The sequence below is a fragment of the Felis catus genome, chromosome D2, assembly GCF_018350175.1.
Source record: "Felis catus isolate Fca126 chromosome D2, F.catus_Fca126_mat1.0, whole genome shotgun sequence".
NCBI classification, from domain to species: Eukaryota; Metazoa; Chordata; class Mammalia; order Carnivora; family Felidae; genus Felis; species Felis catus.
In genome coordinates this window covers 60,279,360-60,297,459 of record NC_058378.1, presented here as the reverse complement: position 1 = coordinate 60,297,459, position 18,100 = coordinate 60,279,360, and the positions used below count along the sequence as shown (strand labels likewise).

General features: G+C 39.8%; 1 protein-coding gene across 2 annotated transcripts in view; it reads left to right on the top strand.

Annotated features, from left to right (window-relative positions):
- The window catches only part of ARMH3 (armadillo like helical domain containing 3), a 173,485-nt gene that overhangs the window by 96,811 nt on the left and 58,574 nt on the right, over nucleotides 1-18,100 (top strand). The gene's annotated exons all lie outside the window — the stretch shown is intronic.

The window sequence follows — 18,100 nt, the reverse complement described above, 5'->3', positions numbered from 1 at the left end:
AGAGAAAGAGAGAGAGGAAGAGAGGAAGAGAGGAAGAGAGAAAGAAAGAAAGAAAGAGAGAAAGAGAGAGAGAGAGAGAGAGAGAGAAAGAAAGAAAGAAAGAAAGAAAGAAAGAAAGAAAGAAAGAAAGAAAGAAAGAAAGAAAGAAAGAAAGAAAAAGAAAGAAAGAAAGAGAGAGAATTCTAAGCAGGCTCCATCCCATGGCCCTAGGATTATGATCTGAGCCAAAATTAAGAGTTGGACACTCAACAAACTGAGCCACCCAGGTGCCTTTTCTCTGCACCTTCTTAACTGCCTTCTTTTGCATTAAGTAAATATTTTTCAATGTAGCACTTTGATTTCTTTAATGATTTTTTTTCACTGTTTCTTTTAGTTACTTCGCTAGTGGTTGCTGTAGGGTTTACCATATACATAAACATCTTAACTTATTGGAATCACAAACTGTTTAGATTATACTAAATTCCAGTGAGATACAGAAACATAACTCTTCTGTAGCTCTAAATAACATACACATGCAACACTCACTTCAGTGAACTTTATTTGCCAAAAGCACACTAAAAAGGAGAATTTCATGTATTTCCTGAGGAAGTAAGGATGCATTAGAAACAGGACCCTAATTTTATTTACTTTATCATGTCTGGAGCTAAGACTAGGTGAGAATGGGGAAATAGTCTGTTTAGAGTTTAGATACATTTTGTTAAGAGATTCTGTCACAGGTGGGTGTTAAACACAGCATTCTAGATCCTGCTCCATTCTTCAGTGAGCTGATAGCCTACGGCTCAAAATATATTGAGCTCATTGTCTCTTGATGCTTGCATGTTGAGCTTTGTAACAAATAAAGAGTATGGTGCAAAAGGAATAGCACTAATTGGTAAATGTAATTTTGAGAGAAGGACACAGTAGTTTGATGTGGAATGGATGAAGGTGTGTTCATTTATGTCTGGAGTCAGTGTTGATTTGTGGAAAATCATCTTGTCCTGTGCTCCATCTTTTGCATTTCATTTTCTCTCACCAAAGTAGGGGCTGCTAATTGTGGCCTGTTTTTATTCACTCAGATAAGGGACTATTTCTGGCATATGACTCCTAGGAGAAAAGAAGCCAACCTTGAGCTCAGCCCTCTGTCCTGAATCAAGCTCTTGGACTGTAAAACAGGACCTCCTTAGTGGGCCCCAGGTGCATGTTCTGAGAGTGTCAATTGAGGCCTCCCAGGTGTGGGGCCTCAACTTTTGTCAACACTGGGTTTTATAGGAATGTGAATAGCCAACTTAAGGAACCTTGTAAATGGTGAGTTAGTTGGAAGAGATCTTATACATATCTGGTGACCTTATTTTGAATGCTCTTTTGGAAAACAATTAGTCTTTTTGCTTGTTAATTACATTGATGTTTTTCTCTTTCTTTTTTTTCTTCTTTTTTAAAAAAGTTTATTTATTTTGAGAGAGAGAGAGAGAGAGAGAGAGAGAGAGAGAAGGGTAGAGAAAGGGAGAGACAGAATCCCAAGCAGGCTTTGTTTGCTCTATTAGCGCAGAGCTTGACATGGGGCTTGAACCCACAAACCTTGAGATCATGACCTGAGCTGAGATTGAAAACTGGATTCTTAACAGATGAGCCACCCAGGCGCCACGATATTTTCCTTCCTTCCTTCCTTCCTTCCTTCCTTCCTTCCTTCCTTCCTTCCTTCCTTCCTTCCTTCCTTCATGTTTATTTAATTTTGAGAGAGAGAGACAGAGAGTGCGAGCTGCAGAGTGGCAGAGAGGGAAGGAGACAGAGGAACCAAAGCACGTTCCATACTGTCAGCACAGAGCCTGACGTGGGGCTCAAACCCACAAACTATGAGATCATGACCTAGCTGAAGTTGGATGCTTAACTGACTGAGCCACCCAGGTGACCCTATTTTTCTCTTTCTTAATAAATTATGGCAAGTACTTAACTTGAACATTTTGGAGGTGGTTTGGAGGGACTGTTTTTGTGACTGAGCCAGTGATACTAGAGTAGCTGTTTCTGGGTGACTAGAGGTAATTAAGAGTCCTGGGCCTTGAGGTAAGTTGAAAGGGCTTGATTCTGAGCAGACAGTTGTAGGTGAAATTGGCAGTTTCTTCCAGAGTGTTCTAGCCCTTGGTCCCAGGTGTGTGAGTGAATGGCCCCCACGTGGTAGGAGAACAAATTCTCTCCTCTTTTTAGGTCCACAGTCCTTCAACATTCTGTTTCTCTAAATGTGTATATACACAGCAAAGTCCTGTTGTTTGCGCTTGTGCCACCGGTAATTAATTGGATCTCCTTTCCTATAATTCTGTGGTGTGGTAAATTAACTTTAGGTTTTCAAACTTAGCATTAACTTTTTTATGGCTCTCGGAGGTGAGCCATCTGACATATGTCCTTTATTCTGCTAGTCTTTTAATTTTTTTTTTCAACGTTTATTTATTTTTGGGACAGAGAGAGACAGAGCATGAATGGGGGAGGGGAGAGAGAGGGAGACACAGAATCGGAAACAGGCTCCAGGCTCTGAGCCATCAGCCCACAGCCCGACGCGGGGCTCGAACTCACGGACCGCGAGATCGTGACCTGGCTGAAGTCGGCCGCTTAACCGACTGCGCCACCCAGGCGCCCCGATTCTGCTAGTCTTTTAATCAGCAGATCCTACCCTGTGCCTTTTCCAGTTTCTTATTACGTAAGCATCAAAAACCTGGGAAGAGAGAGATTCAGAGAGAAAAAGAATGAGTAAGCGAAAGGGTGGTATATTTGTGTGAGATAGACTTGAGATCCTTTCTTTAGAAGCCTCTGGTCTTAGGAACATTTCTTTATTCTTCTGTTGCTGTCACTGCTTCCTTGTCTTTACATCTGTTTCTAAATGCTAGGAGTTGAGAACCAGAGGGGCAGTCAAGATGACCTAGAATTACTGCTGTTTTAGTAGGTCAGGAAGAAAGGTATTTCCAGTTGATTCATTAGATAATTGGGTCAGAGGGTTGGGAAGGGGCTAGAGTCTATAGCAGTCCAAAGCCTATCTGTCACTCCTGGGCCTTTGCTCTTTCCCAGCCAGCTCTTCTCCTTCTCTGGCTCTCTGGAGATGGCCTGCTTCTGCTGGTACAACTGTCCTTGGTCCTTTAGGGATGTGCTGCTCCCTAATTGTCATTGATCCCAAGGTAAGACAAAAAGTTTCATTTTCACTTGAGAAAAGGTTGATTTTTTTTTTCTTCTTGAAAAGGAACTCTCACTAGGTAGGAAGTATAGACACTTAATCATGACTTAGTTCACAAATGCTGGGGTTTTTAAAATTTTTTTTTAATGTTTTTATTTATTTTTGAGAGAGAGAAAGACAGAATACTAGTGAGGGAGGGACAGAGAGAGAGGGAGACACAGAATCCAAAGCAAACTCCAGACTCTGAGCTGTCAGCACAGAGCCCAACGCAGGGTTTGAACTCATGAACCGTGAGATCATGACCTGGGCCGAAGTCAGATGTTTGACTGAGCCACCCAGGTGCTCCTCACAAATGTTGGTTTCTAATTGTAACTTCTATAAATCCTAGCCACAAATGGGATCAATAGGCATAATTTAGATCCTTAATTCCTTTCCTTTTTCCATCCAACATCTAGGGCACTTAAAAAAGTCTTTTAAAATTGTGGGCAGTTCTTTATCTTATCCCTTAATTTTCTCTCTCCATTTTTCTTTCCGAAAAATTGGGCTGGAACTCTGGTCATATAACTCAGATATTCTAACTCCGTAGAACACAGTAGATTGTTAATCTGTTAGTGGGTTCTAGAACCTATTACAATTGGGTAACAATATATCATCCTGGTCAGCCAACAGGCTTCTCTTCAGTAGGTGAAATTTTAGTTTTCTTTGGATTATTGTGAACAAAAAGAGGAGTGTTTTGGGCTCCGTAGGAGCGTGATCACTCTAATTAAATTCTCAGATTTATACCAGATACCGCATACCATACTTCGTCTTTTCTATGGGACTTTGATCTTACAGATTAGCGGTGCCAGGATCACAGAACCTTAAAAGCTAAAAGAACTGAAGAGGCCATCTACTCTGGTCTGCTTCCCAAAGCAGAAATCTCACTTATTGGGGTCACAGCCTGCCTCTCCTTGAATACTTAGTGAAAATAGTGCTTAATACTTTAGGATATAGACTATTCAGTTTTTTAAATAATGAGAATCATAGGGCATCTGGCTGGCTCAGTTGGTGGAGCATGTGACTTGTGATCTTGGGGTTGTAAGTTCGAGTCCAACTTTGGGTGTAGAGATCACTTAAAAAAACAAAATCTTTGTAAAAACGATGAGAATCTTTTCCTCATGTTGGAATCTTCCTCTTTATAACCTGAACCTTTAGATGTAACACCAAAAAATGTACTCTGTCTTCTATATATTAACTTCTTCAAAGGGCTAAGATGTATACTACTGCCTTTTTGTACTATCCTTTCTTCCTTCAGTTGTTATTCATTTGTCATGGTTTTTAAAATATCTGGCATACTGTGATTGTCCTTTAGATATATATTAAAAAATTTTTTTTTTACATTTATTTATCTTTTGAGAGACATAGAGCACAAGTTGGGGAGGGGCAGAGAGAGAAGGAGACACAGAATCCAAAGCTGGCTCCAGGCTCTGAGCTGTCAGCACAGAGCCCGACGCGGGGCTCAAACTCACAAACCGTGAGATCATGACCTGAGCCGAAGTCGGACGCTTAACCGACTGACTGAGCCACCCAGGCGCCCCGATAGTGAAAATCTTAAACAGGCTCCACGCTCATCTCAGACAGTGAGATCATGACCTGAGCCGAAATCAAGAGTTGGACATTTAACCAACTGAGCCACCCAGGCACCCCTGAACTTTTCTTTAACCTAAATGAAACTCTTTATCCTTACTATATTGTTTTAACTTTATTTATTTTGAGAGAGCGAGAGCAAGCAGGGAAGGGGCAGAGAGAGAGAGACAATCCCAAGCAGGCTCTCTGCTGTCAGCACAGAGCCCGACACAGGGCTGAGCCCACGAACCACAAGATCATGACCTGAGCCAAAATCAGGAGTCAGACACTTAATCAGCTGAGCCACCCAGGCGCTCCACTCTTTATCCTTATTAAATATATCTTGTTCATTGCAGCTCATCATTCTAGTTTATCAGGATATTTTTTGAGTCCTGATGATGTCATTCTGTGTATTGGTTTTCTTTTGCAGCTTTGTATCATCAGCACATTTGATAACTATGCCTTCTAAATTTTTGTCCAGATGCTTTGATCTAATCCTGACTCTGCTACTGATTTGGTGGATGATTTGGGAATATTTTCTCTCCTTTTTGGGTTTTGGCTTGCTGCTATTATATAAAATGGCCTCAAAAACTGGGGGAAAAAAAAAACCCTCCTTAAGAATCAACTGCAAAGCTCTTTGTAAAGAATAAATTTGTGAAGAAAAAACTGTGGGTGGGGAATCATCAGCCAGGGCCAGACTAGAAAAATAAAATCCTTTTATAGAAAAATCAGAGACAACAATCTTCATAGAATGGTTCAAGTCTTCCTCTGTCCTCCTACTCTCCCAAAACCCCAAGAGGGAATTTACCAGTTGAAATAAATTAAAAAATAATAACATAAAAAAGAAAAAAAAAGAAGGAAAAAAGATTGTTGCAAGTGTTAGTTCTTATTATATTGAGAAATTAAAACCTAACAGAGAACATTGAAGAGGCGGTTTGGAGTGAGGGTAGGTGGGAGAGCTTTACTGAGAAAGAAGATGCTCTTTACTGTTTTCTCTTTTAATTAGTAGTAAGCTTGGTGGTCACAGTAAAGGCTCTTCTGAGTTGGGGTCCATAGGGAGAGAAGGAAACTCACTGCTGCCTGCTATTTCTCCTCTAAACAAGCCTTGCCTTGTGCATTGCCTTTCCCCTGGGTTCTTAAAGAAGGTGTGTGATCATCTAAAACTGAAACTGAGGCAGCGTTTTAAGCAGGCAATTAATGACATGGTAAGAATTTTTAGCTTCAGTACATTAATTGTTAAATGAATTGTGTCTGCATTTTACTGTCATTTTACTGTGATATCAGCCTAATTACATGTATAGTGTTACAGAGTGGAAGATAATAATAAGCAGAATTATGCACTCAGTGATCAGACTTCGGGAATTTCTAACACTGAAGAAAGATTTTCTTCTTAAACTGTCTCTTGCTGTTCTTTTTATGTGTAGGTTTTGATTAATTTTACCTCGATTATGCATTTCTCCCTGGGGCCCAGATATTGTGCATGCTCTAGCAAAGTGGGCTTCTATTGTAAGAGGTTTAATGAGATTTTTTGTTCTAATTGGTTTCCATATAATTTCTTTTAAAACCAATAACATGTGAGGGGGATGTCAAACACAGGGTGCAATAATGTATTTTCACTGCCCTGAACACCAAAAAACATTAATTTCTCTCTCATTTGACATTATTTTCATATAATGAAAATTCTCGATCTCAAGGAAGTTCCAGAGACAGTGGTTCTCATTGATCTCCCCTTTCCTTTATTCATGTTGGTGACATCCCTGAAAAGGCAGCAGGGTTGCTTACCTGTAGTTGGAACTCAGTCTGGGTAGAAGGGAGTGAAAGATTCCTGACTAGGGTTTTGACTGTGCATCATCTTTCTTATGGGATAATTTTCTAATTGGGATTCAGATAGGGATGGATTAAAGACCGTTCCTTTGCCCATTTAATCGGAATTGATTTCCTACTTGAAAAATGTGAACTATTTGATAAGTTCTAAAAAGTACTATATTAATGTGTATTTGTAATAAAGCTTGATCCTAAAATGAATATCTGTGAGCCACTCACGCTAATCAATAGAATGTTACCAACTCACTGAAAACCTTTCTATTTTAATTATACATATAGTAAAATGTGCAAAATCGTAGGTGTGTAATTGGACAGCTTTTTACGTATGTATATACCTCTGTAATACCATCCAGTTCAAGACCTAGAGCCTTCCCATTGCTCCAGAAAGTGCCTCATGACTCTCCTTTTCCCCAGAATTGTGCACTTTTCTGACTTCTTTCACCATAAATTAGTTTTTCCTGTTTTTGAATTTCATGTAAACAGAATCATATAGAAAATCCTCTTTTGTGACTCTCTTCTCACACTCAATAAGTTTTTGAAATTCATCCACTTTGTTGTGCATATTATTTCATTCCTTTTTTAAAAATATAAACATTTTTATTATTTTTTTCAGTTTTATTTATTGAAGTAATCTCTGCACCCAACATAGGGCTCAAACTCACAACCCCGAGATCAAGAGTCGCTTGCTCAAGCCAGCCAGGGCCCCCCAAATTTAAACAGTTTTGAACTCTGGTAAAAAAAAGATATAAAATTTACAATCTTAAGTGTTTTTAGGTATACAGTTTAGTAGCATTAAGTGTTTTCACATTGTTCTACAATAGATCTCTAAGGCTTTTTTCATCTACTCTATACCCATTTAAAAAACAGCCCCCCCCCATTTCCCCTCCTCCATGTCCCTGGCAACCACCATTCTACTTTGTTTCTATGAATTTGACTACTTTAGATATCTCATATATGTGGAATCAACACAGTATTTGTCTTTTTGTGCCTGATTTATTTCACTTAGCATAATGACCTCAAAGTTCATTCATGTTGGATCATATGAAAGGATTCTCTTCCTTTTTAAAGCTAAATAACATTCCATTGTATGTATAAACTGCATTCTGTTTATTTATCTGTTGGTGGACATTTGGGTTGTTTCCACATTTTGGCTGTTATGAATAATGCTGCTATGAACATGGGTGTGCAAAGATCTAGTATATGTAGTTCATTCCTTTTTATTGCTGAGTAGTATTTTATTTTGTAAATATAACACAGTTTATTCTCCCCATTTCTTTATCAGTTGGATTCTCTAACCTTCTAGTCTTACTTGTTATCTTCTGTGCTTCTTTCTTTCTCTTGCTCTTTCCTGTGTTCATTCCCTTCACTGGCTCCCTTAATACCTGCAGAATAAAATTTAATCTCTGTAGCATGGCATACAGTTCCATTCTGTTTAAAAAAATGTTTTTAAGTTTATTTATTTTTGAGAGTGAGAGAGCAAGCAAGCACAAGGGGGGGGGGCAGAGAGAGAGAGAGAGAGAGAAAATCCAAAGCGGGCTCCAGGCTTTGAGCTGTCAGCACAGAACCCACGAACTGCAAGAGCATGACCTGAGCTGAAGTCAATGCTCAATTGACTGAGCCACCCAGGCACCCCATAGTTCCATTCTTTTTTTTTTTTTTTAATTTTTTTTAACGTTTATTTATTTTGGAGACAGAGAGAGACAGAGCATGAACAGGGGAGGGTCAGAGAGAGGGGGAGACACAGAATCCGAAACAGGCTCCAGGCTCCGAGCTGTCAGCACAGAGCCCGACGCGGGGCTCGAACTCACAGACCGTGAGATCATGACCTGAGCCAAAGTCAGCCGCTTAACCAACTGAGCCACCCAGGTGCCCCCATAGTTCCATTCTTAATATGCTTTCTGGATTCTGTGTCTTCACCACAGCTATGCCAGACCACATAGAGTTCTCTGGACAAAACAATGACACTTATAGTTGTCTGGACAGTTTCCTACTCCAGACCCTACACACACACACACACACACACACACACACACACACACACACACACGTTTCCTCCCTGCCTTAGATGTCCTTCCCCAGCTTGTCAGCTTACCTCCTGAAATAGTACATGTTGATCATTGCTTTTAGAGCCAGGTCTATCCATCCTACAGTAATAACTATTTGTGTATCTTTTTTACTAGGCTGTGAGCTCTTTGAAGGCAGGCAGCATCCATGTCTAACTCCATAACACAGTGCCTGTGTTCATTGAATATCTGTTGAACATAGATCTATAAACAGAGTTCTGCTCTTTTAGACAAGTGGGTATTCAGGATACTGGCTGGGCCTGATGTGGAATGGGCTGGGAATAATATTAATTCCTTTACTGTTGGGCTGATGAATATTAATTCATTTACTGTTGGGAGGGAACCCATAGAACAATCCAGAGACCACATTTCAGAGAATCACTGAACAAAAGTGCCAGTCAGACTCTCCAAAAGAGAAATGGACTGAAGGCCAGAGTGAAAGAGTTCAGAAACAGGTCATAGGTGCAAGCCAGGGATAATAGAGCAAAAAGGTTTGGAGAGGAGGGTAAGGATTAAAATCTAGAGGAAAATGCCCTAGGCCAAATAGGGTGTCTACAACAGCTTTTCTCAAGTTGTGAGCATAGTCAGGGTGAAGTGTGAAAAGCATGACTTTCTCTGTACAGTTGAATAAGTGTTGAATGTTTCATGGGATCCATCATTGGAGGTCAAGCAGGTCAGTAAAGAGAAAACCATTTTGATACAGCCAGCAGATGCCTGGGACTCTGTCACGTGCTTTAACTTATAGGAGTGTGCTTAAAAAAAGAGAGAGAGAAAGAGAGCCCTTCAAGACTAGTAAATAAAGAAAAAAAAAAGCTAGAAATGGGAATATTAAGGGAAAGACTTAAAGTGCCGTGAGCTTCCTTTGCAAAGAAAAGGGCAGTTCTTCTGGTCTCAAATATGGCCAAGCAGAGAGGGTGGCTGGGAAGGAGGAGATAAGAAGATGACTTTCTTATACCTTCTTAGCTAGCGTATATCACTTTGTCTTTGAAAATTGAAGGCATTCAGAATTATCAGCCTGTTGGCATTCTTCAGACTGGTGAAGTTGGGGCCTAGGGAAAATGGGTCATTGTTTAAAGAAGGAATGAAGAAAGGAGGGAGAGGAGAGAAGGATGGAGTAAAGGTTTCTTTGAGCTAAGTTTCACTGCAGTGATACGTGCATCCCCTTCTACCCTTTGCTTATTCTGAAATCAGAAGCTCTCTTTGCCCCTGTTGTCAATTATTGAGGATCTTTTCCTTGGGTTTTGGTAATATCTGTGACCCACAATGGTCACTCCTAGTGCTGTTTTCTTTTCATGAGTCATTTAGCAATTATTTATGGATTTCACTAAACTGACCTAGATTTAGAACTCTTCTGGTTAAGACCTCCATGCCTATTGACATGTACCTCAGCCCCATAACCCTTGGCTCTTTGGGTGTTCAAGGGACTGTAATTTGATTTGAAAAGCTCGGTGTTCTTTTTCTTCAGAAATCAGTGTTCTACTAAGGCTGACAATTCATTGTCTCCTGGATAATTTTGAGTCAGGATAACAAATTAGAGTTTGGGATGCATTACAGATGATAAATGCGACTTCCTTAAAGGGAAATCCATTTGTTTTGCTTAGTGTTTCTGTGATTAATTACTTGCCAGATTAAATTGCTCCATAAAAATGCATAGTATTTTATTCGATTGCTCTTCATGGTGATTAATTAGGCCATACTGTTGCTTTGTATGTTAATTATGCTGACATTTTTTTTTTCCTCTTCTCTAGTTTAATTAATACAGCATATACTTGAAAGATTGTTTTTGGGATGGGATACTATCTTAGGAAGAACGAAGCCCTGTGTAGCTTTTAGGCTGGTATTAAAGAGTAAGACCTCAAATTTTGTGTGCTCTCTACCGATCCTTGTCTGTATCTGTGACTTGCAGAAAGTGCACTGACTGCAAACGAGTCAGGAAGAGCTCTGCTTGGTTTCCCTGTAATTATTAAAGGTGATATACTGAAGATTCTTGGCTCAATTGAAAAGTGATTAAGAATATAGAGGAGAAGCTACTGATGCAATGTGTGGTGTAAAACAAGTGTAAAGCTAAATGCTAGTGTGTGGGGGTAGAAAGAGTTTGTTCCCTAGGCTGCTGCAGGGGGCCAGTGAGGAAATCAGGCATATTTAACATTTTTATTAATGATCCAGGGCTGAAAGTATAAACACTGTTAATGAAGTTTGTAAGTGATCCTGATTTGGAGATATTTCCTGCACCCAGGAGGGCGGAGAAATGATATAGATGGACCCGGAAGAGAAGCATCACAGTTATTCTATTGGGAAAATGCATCTCTGCTTTGTAGAAATGACATGCATAGAACCAGGCAGGTTTTTTTTTTTTTAAGTTTTATTTATTTTGAGAGAGAGAAAGCGTGGGCAATGCACATGAACTAGTGGGGAGGCGGGGCAGAGAGAGAGGAGGGGAGAGAGAATCCCAAGCAGCCTCTGCTCTGTTGCTGTCACTGCAGAGCCCGATGCAGGCTGTGTCTCATGAACCGTGAGATCATGACCTGAGCCAAAATCAAGAGCTGAGCCACTCGGGTGCCCCCAGGGAGATGTTTTCAAAAGTAGATCTTCCAGCAGTCCACTCCCAGGTACTTACCCAAGTGAAATGAAAACTTGGATTGAACACATGTTTGCAGTGGCTTTATCCACACATTCTCTGGACACTGGAAATGACCCAAATGACCCTCTACTAGGGATTAAATAAATAAACTTGTCTACCCATATAATGAAATACTACTTAGCAATAAAAAGGAAAGAACTACTGATACATACAGCAACGTGTATGAATTCAGTTGCTTTATACAGTATGAAAGAAACTTGACTCAAAAGGCTACATAGCAGAGCCCTGGCTGGCGCAGTGAGTGGAGCTTGGGACTCTGGATCTCAGGGTTGAGCCTGAGATCATTTGAGCCCCATATTGGGTGTAGAGATTAGTTGAAAGTAAAATCTTAAAAAAAGAAAAAAAGTCTACATAGTGTATGATTCCATATATATGACTTTCTGGAAATGGCAAAATTGTAGGGACAAAATTCATATCAGCCAGGGGCTAGGGTTGGGACCAAGGGCACAGAGGAACTTTTTGGGTGATGAAATTGTTCTGTATCTTGATTGTGGTGTTTGATTACATGACTGTATGCATTTTTCAAGACTTGTAGATCAGACATTAAAAAGGGTAAATTTTACTGTATGCAAATTATACCTTAGTTTAAAAGTTAGAAAAAAAAAAAAAGGGCACCTGGGTGGCTTAGTCGGTTAAGTGTAGGACTTCAACTCAGGTCATGATCTTGCAGTTCAGGCTCAGAGCCTGGAGCCTGCAGCCTGCCTGCTTCAGATTCCGTGTCTCCCTCTCTCTCTTCCCTCTCCCCCGCTCATGCTTGCTCTCTCTCTGTCTCTCTGTCTCTCTCTCAAAAGTAGATAAATATTTAAAAAAATTGTTTTTAATTAGAAAAAAGATGTCTTCACAAGGAAGGGTAGGAAACTTAGCTTTTGACCATTGCTGCCATACTTTTCATGTGGCAACTTATTGAAAACAATTTGAGTAACAGGAGCTACAATTAGAGGACTTGGATTTTCTTCATGTTGCTTCCAAATTCCAAGAGTTTTTATTCATTTTTGAGTGGAAGCAGAGGGAGGATGGGTTGTGGTGGTTTTCCTTGGATGTTAGCATAATTAAACATGTGCCCTGATAAGATTGTTTTGAAAAAGAAATCATAGATAAGGAGCTCTTGGACCTTGTTGATAGCCATGAGACATAGACAAGAGGATCATTTGCCCAATTTATGAGTTGAATCCAATTATTTGAGGTTGTGTGGATTTAGTTTTAGGTTTTGTTTACTTGCTCTGTCTGGGCCCTCCCACTGTGGAATTGTTATTAGACCTACATAGTGCCCAGAGATATTTCTGTCCCAGAGCTAATCTCCGAGACAACTTCCACGCCTCTCTGCTTTTGGACTGGAGCAAGAAGCTTTGTCATGCTATGAGTTTTGTAAAGCAGGTTTGTACAATGTCAGGGACCCAGGGATAGGTGAACCACAAATGCTGAGCCATTGCTGATAATTGCTATGCCTCTTTCCTCTCTTTCCCCCATGTCTCCAGTGATCTGAACTGTGTTTATCGTGCTTGCTTCTCATGTCCAACTTGGAGCACCTCCCTGAATGCCAGACTATTTGATCATCTATTCACTGTCCCTAAAAATAGTCCATTGGGGGAAATTATATAGTGGCAGAAATTATATGGTGGTAGACTTATTGCGCTACTTATAGCAGTAATACTCAGTACAGCTATGTGGCTGCAGCTTAGTGTGCTAATGTTGAGTTTGATAAGTTCTTTATAGGTTTTGGATACTAACCCTTTATCTGACATGTTGTTTGCAAATTTGGATACTAACCCTTTATCTGATATGTCTCCCATTCCATTGGTTGCCTTTTAGTTTTGCTGATTGTTTCCTTTGCTGAAGCTTTTTATTTTGATGAGGTCCCAATAGTTCATTTTTGCTTTTGTTTCCCTTACCTCTGGAGATGTGTTAAGTAAGCAGTTGCTGCGGCCAAGGTCAAAGAGGTTTTTGCCTGCGTTCTCCTTGAAGATTTTGATGGCTTCCTGTCTTACATTTAGGTCTTTCATCCATTTTGAGTTTATTTTTGTGTATGGTGTAAGAAAGTGGTCCAGGTTCATCTTCCTCCATGTTGTGCAGTTTTCCCAGCACCACTTGCTGAAGACACTGTCTTTATTCCATTGGATATTCTTTCCTGCTTTGTCAAAGATTAGTTAGCCATATGTTTGTGGGTCCATTTCTGGGTTCTCTATTCTGTTCCATTGATCTGAGTGTCTGTTTTTGTGCCAGTACCATACTGTCTTGATGATTATAGCTTTGTAATACAGCTTGAAGTCTGGTGTAGCGATCATACTTAATGGTGAAAGACTGAATGCTTTTTGCCTAAGATTAGGAACCAAGTGGGGATGTCTGCTCTCACCACCTCTATTCATCATTGTGTTGGAGGTTCTAGCCAAAAAAAGAAACATAAGGCATTTAGATTGGAAAGAAAGAGATAAATTGTCTTCACTCTCCAGCCACATGTCTGTCCAAGTAGAAAACCTGATAGACTTTACAAAAAGCTGCTAGAAGGGGCACCTGGGTGGCTCAGGCAGCTAAGCGTCCAACTTCAGCTCACATCATGATCTCACGGTTCATGGGTTCGAGCCCCACATCGGGCTTTGTGCTAATAGCTGAGAGCCTGGAGCCTTCTTTGGATTCTGTGTCTCCTCTCCCTCTCTCTCTGCCCCTCTTCCACTCATGCTCTGTCTCTCATAAATAAACGTTAAAAAAAAAAAACAACAAAAAAACACCTGCTAAAATGAGTGAGTTTAGTGAGGTTGTTTTCCCTTGGTAGTAAATTCCAGAGATGATGCTCAGTTCAGTTTTTTTTTTTTTAACATTTTCTTTTCTTTTCTTTTTTTTTTTTTTAATGTTTATTTATTTTTGAGAGAGAGCAGCAGAGAGCAAGAGAGACAGAGAATCCAAAGCAGGCTCCGTGCTGTTTGCACAGAGCCCAGTACAGCGCTTGAACTCCCGAACCCAACGAACCATGAGATCATGACCTGAGCCAAAGTCGGACGCTTAACTGACTAAGCCACCCAGGTGCCCCTCAGTTCAGTTTTAATTCTTCCTGTTAGTATCAGCAGCAATCTATCAAATACATCATTTCTTTATTCACTAAAGACTAAACATTTTGAAGGGAATTTCAACCTTTAGTGTTTTTAATTTTCCAGGACCCCATTATTATAATGATTTTTTTTAAATTTAAATTCCAGTTAGTTAACATATAGTGTGATACTGGTTTCAGGAGTAGAATTTAGTGATTCATCACTTACATGTAACACCCAGTGCTCATCCCAACAAGTACCCTCCTTAATGCCCATTAACCATTTAGCCCATCCCCCTACCCATCTCCCCTCCAGCAACCTCAGTTTGTTCTCTATATTTAAGAGTCTCTTATGGTTTGCCTCTCTCTCTGTTTTTATCTTCTTTTTCCTTCACCAGATATCATATGATATTTGTCTTTCTCTGACTGATTTATTTCACTTAGCACAATACACTCTGGTTCCATCTATGTTGTTGCAGATTGCAAGACTTCATTCTTTTTGATCACTGAGTAATATTCCAGTGTGTGTGTGTGTGTGTGTGTGTGTGTGTGTGTGTGTGTGTGTGTGTATACCATATCGTCTTTTTTAAAGTAATTTATTTTTAAATTTACATCCAAGTTAGCATACAGTGCACCAGTGATTTCAGTAGTAGATTCAGTGATTCATCCCCTATGTATAACACGCAGTGCTCATCCCAACAAGTGTCTTCCTTAATGCCCTTTACCCATTTAGCTCATCCCCCCTCTTGCAACCCCTCCAGCAACCCTCTGTTTGTTCTCTATATTTAAGAGTCTCTTATGTTTTGTCTTCCTCCCTGTTTTTATATTATTTTTGCTTCCTTTCCCTTATGTTCATCTGTTTTGTATCTTAGCTTCCTAAGTGAAGTCATATGATACTTGTTTTTCTCTGATTAATTTTGCTTAGCATCATACTCTTTAGTTCCATCCACATAGTTGCATATGTCAAGATTTCATTCTTTTTGATTGCTGAGTAATACTCATTGTGTATAGATACCACATCTTCTTTATCCATTCATCTGTCAATGGACATTTGGGCTCTTTTCATACTTTGGCTATTGTCGTTAATGCTGCTGTAAACATTGGAGTGCATGTGCCCCTTCAAAACTGCACATCTGTATCCCTTGGATAAATACCTAGTAGTTCAGTTGCTGGGTCATAGGGTAGTTCTATTTTTAATTTTTTGAGGAACCTCCATACTGTTTTCCAGAGTGGCTGCACCAGTTTGCATTCCCACCAGCAGTGCAAAAGAGATCCTCTTTCTCCACATCCTCACCAACATCTGTTAAGCTATATCTTCTTTATCCATTCATCAGTCAATGGAATCTGGGCTCTTTCATAATTTGGCTATTTTTGATAACACTGCTATAAACATTGGGGCGCATGTTACCCCTCCAATCAACATTTTTGTATCCTTTGGATAAATGCCTAGTACTGCAATTATTGGGTCATAGGGTAGTTCCATTTTTAATTTTTTGAGGAACCTCCATACTGTTTTCCAGAGCGGCTGCACCAGTTTGCATTCCCTGTAATGATTAAAAAAAAATTTTTTTTTTTAACATTTATTTATTTTTGAGAGACAGCATGAGCAGGGGAGGGGCAGAGAGAGAAGGAGACAGAATCTGAAGCAGGCTCCAGGCTCTGGGCAAGCTGTCAGCACAGAGCCTGACTCAGGGCTAGAACCCACAAACCATGAGATCATGACCTGAGCCGAAGTTGGTTGCTCAACCGACTGAGCCACCCAGGTGCCCATCATCCCTGTAACGATTTTTTACATTGAAGTATAGACCACAGAAAGAGCCAATAGACCAGTAAGATGGGAAACATTTGCAGCAAGGTCTACACAGCTTGTCCAGTATATTATAAGCTGTGTATAGCTTTATTTTCGAACAGGTGAAATTAATTTTAATAATGTTTACCCAGCATACCCCAAAATTATTGTTGCAACCTATAATTAATATAAAAAATGGTTACTGGGGGGCACCTGGGTGGCGCAGTCGGTTAAGCGTCCGACTTCAGCCAGGTCACGATCTCGCGGTCCGTGAGTTCGAGCCCCGCGTTGGGCTCTGGGCTGATGGCTCAGAGCCTGGAGCCTGTTTCCGATTCTGTGTCTCCCTCTCTTTCTGCCCCTCCCCCGTTCATGCTCTGTCTCTCTCTGTCTCAAAAATAAATAAACGTTAAAAAAAAATTTTTTTTTAAAAAAAGGTTACTGAGATATTTCGTTCTCTCAGTATATTTTATATATTTAAAGTCTTTGAAGTTAGGTAGATATTTTACACTTACACATTTCAATTTAGATGATATATTTTCATTGGAAATATTTGATCTATATTTAGATTTCATAGAATTTACATTTGAAAAAGTAAGAGTCATATACCCAAGTTGTTCCATACATACCTAAAAGTTTTCCAATAACTGTATTGAGTACCTAAAAATCATTCCCCTTTAACATTTGCATCCACATTGATAAATCTGGTTCATCTTTTTTAGAATTTATTTAACTTCTAAGCTACATCTGTCCAGATTAAGGAAACTTGCTAACTCTGTGTTAATATCAAAATCAAAGAGGTATGGCATAAATAGTTAAGGAAATTGTACATTTATCAGTATCAACAAAGCATTTTCCAAAATTTTCTTGTAGTGTGTGAAGCTAGTTAGTGCTGTCAGTTACAATTAGAATCCACTCCGTATAGAGGTACCTGGGTGGCTCAGTCAGTTAAGGATCCTAGTCTTTGTTTTGGTTCAGGTGATGGTCTCATGGTTCGTGGCTCCATGCTGAAAGCGTGGGGCCTGCTTGGGATTCTTTCTCCCTCTCTCTCTGCCCCTTCCCCACTTGCATGTGCATGCATGCATGCATGTCCTCTCTCTCTCTCAAAATAAATAAATAAACTTAAAAAAAATCCATATTGATTCACATTAGAAAAATGTGTTAATGATATTATGGAAAGCTTCAATTTTAACGTAAATACCTGGCCAGGTAGGTCACACAATAAGCTTTTCCTTTTCTTGAAGTTTCAATTTTAACTCATTAATTAAAAGAAAAGTTTTGGGGGCACCTGAGTGGCTTAGTTGGTTAGGCGTCTGACTTTAGCTCAGGTCATAATCTCATGGTTCATGGGTTCAAGCCCTGCACGGGGCTCTGTGCTGACAGCTGGGAGCCTGGAGCCTGCTTTGGAATCTGTCTCTCTCTCTCTCTGCCCCTCCTCCACTTACGCTCTGTCTCTCTTTGTCTCTCAAAAATGAATAAACGTTAAAATTTTTTTTTTTTTTTAGTTTTTAATTATTGAATACTTGAAGGCATTCCTTTAGGAAGATTTTGAGTTGAAAAAAAGCAGTATAGTAAATTTTTTGTAAACCTCACCTGAACCTGAGCACTGGCAAAGAATTCGTGATCATTACATTGTCTTTAAATTCTCTCAGCTGTTCCATAAACTGGTAATGTTCATAGTTTTTGCAGGTATATACTAAATGATTTTAGTACTGTATCCATGACATTTACAGAATCTGGTTTAGAAAACTGCACACATATTTTTAATTTGTACCATACAGTAGAATGAAGCAGAGGGGAAATTTCAGTTTTGTTTAAAAATGACAGTAGGGGCACCTGCATGGCTCAGTTGATTGAATGTCTGACTCTCGATTTCAACTCAGGTCATGATCTCGTGGTGGTACGATAGAGCCCAGAATCAGGCTCTGCACTGGCAGTGTGGAACCTGCTTGGGATTTTCTCTCTCTCTCTCTCTCTCTCTCTCTCTCTCTCTCTCTCTCTCTCTCTCTCTCTCTCTTTCTCTCTCTCT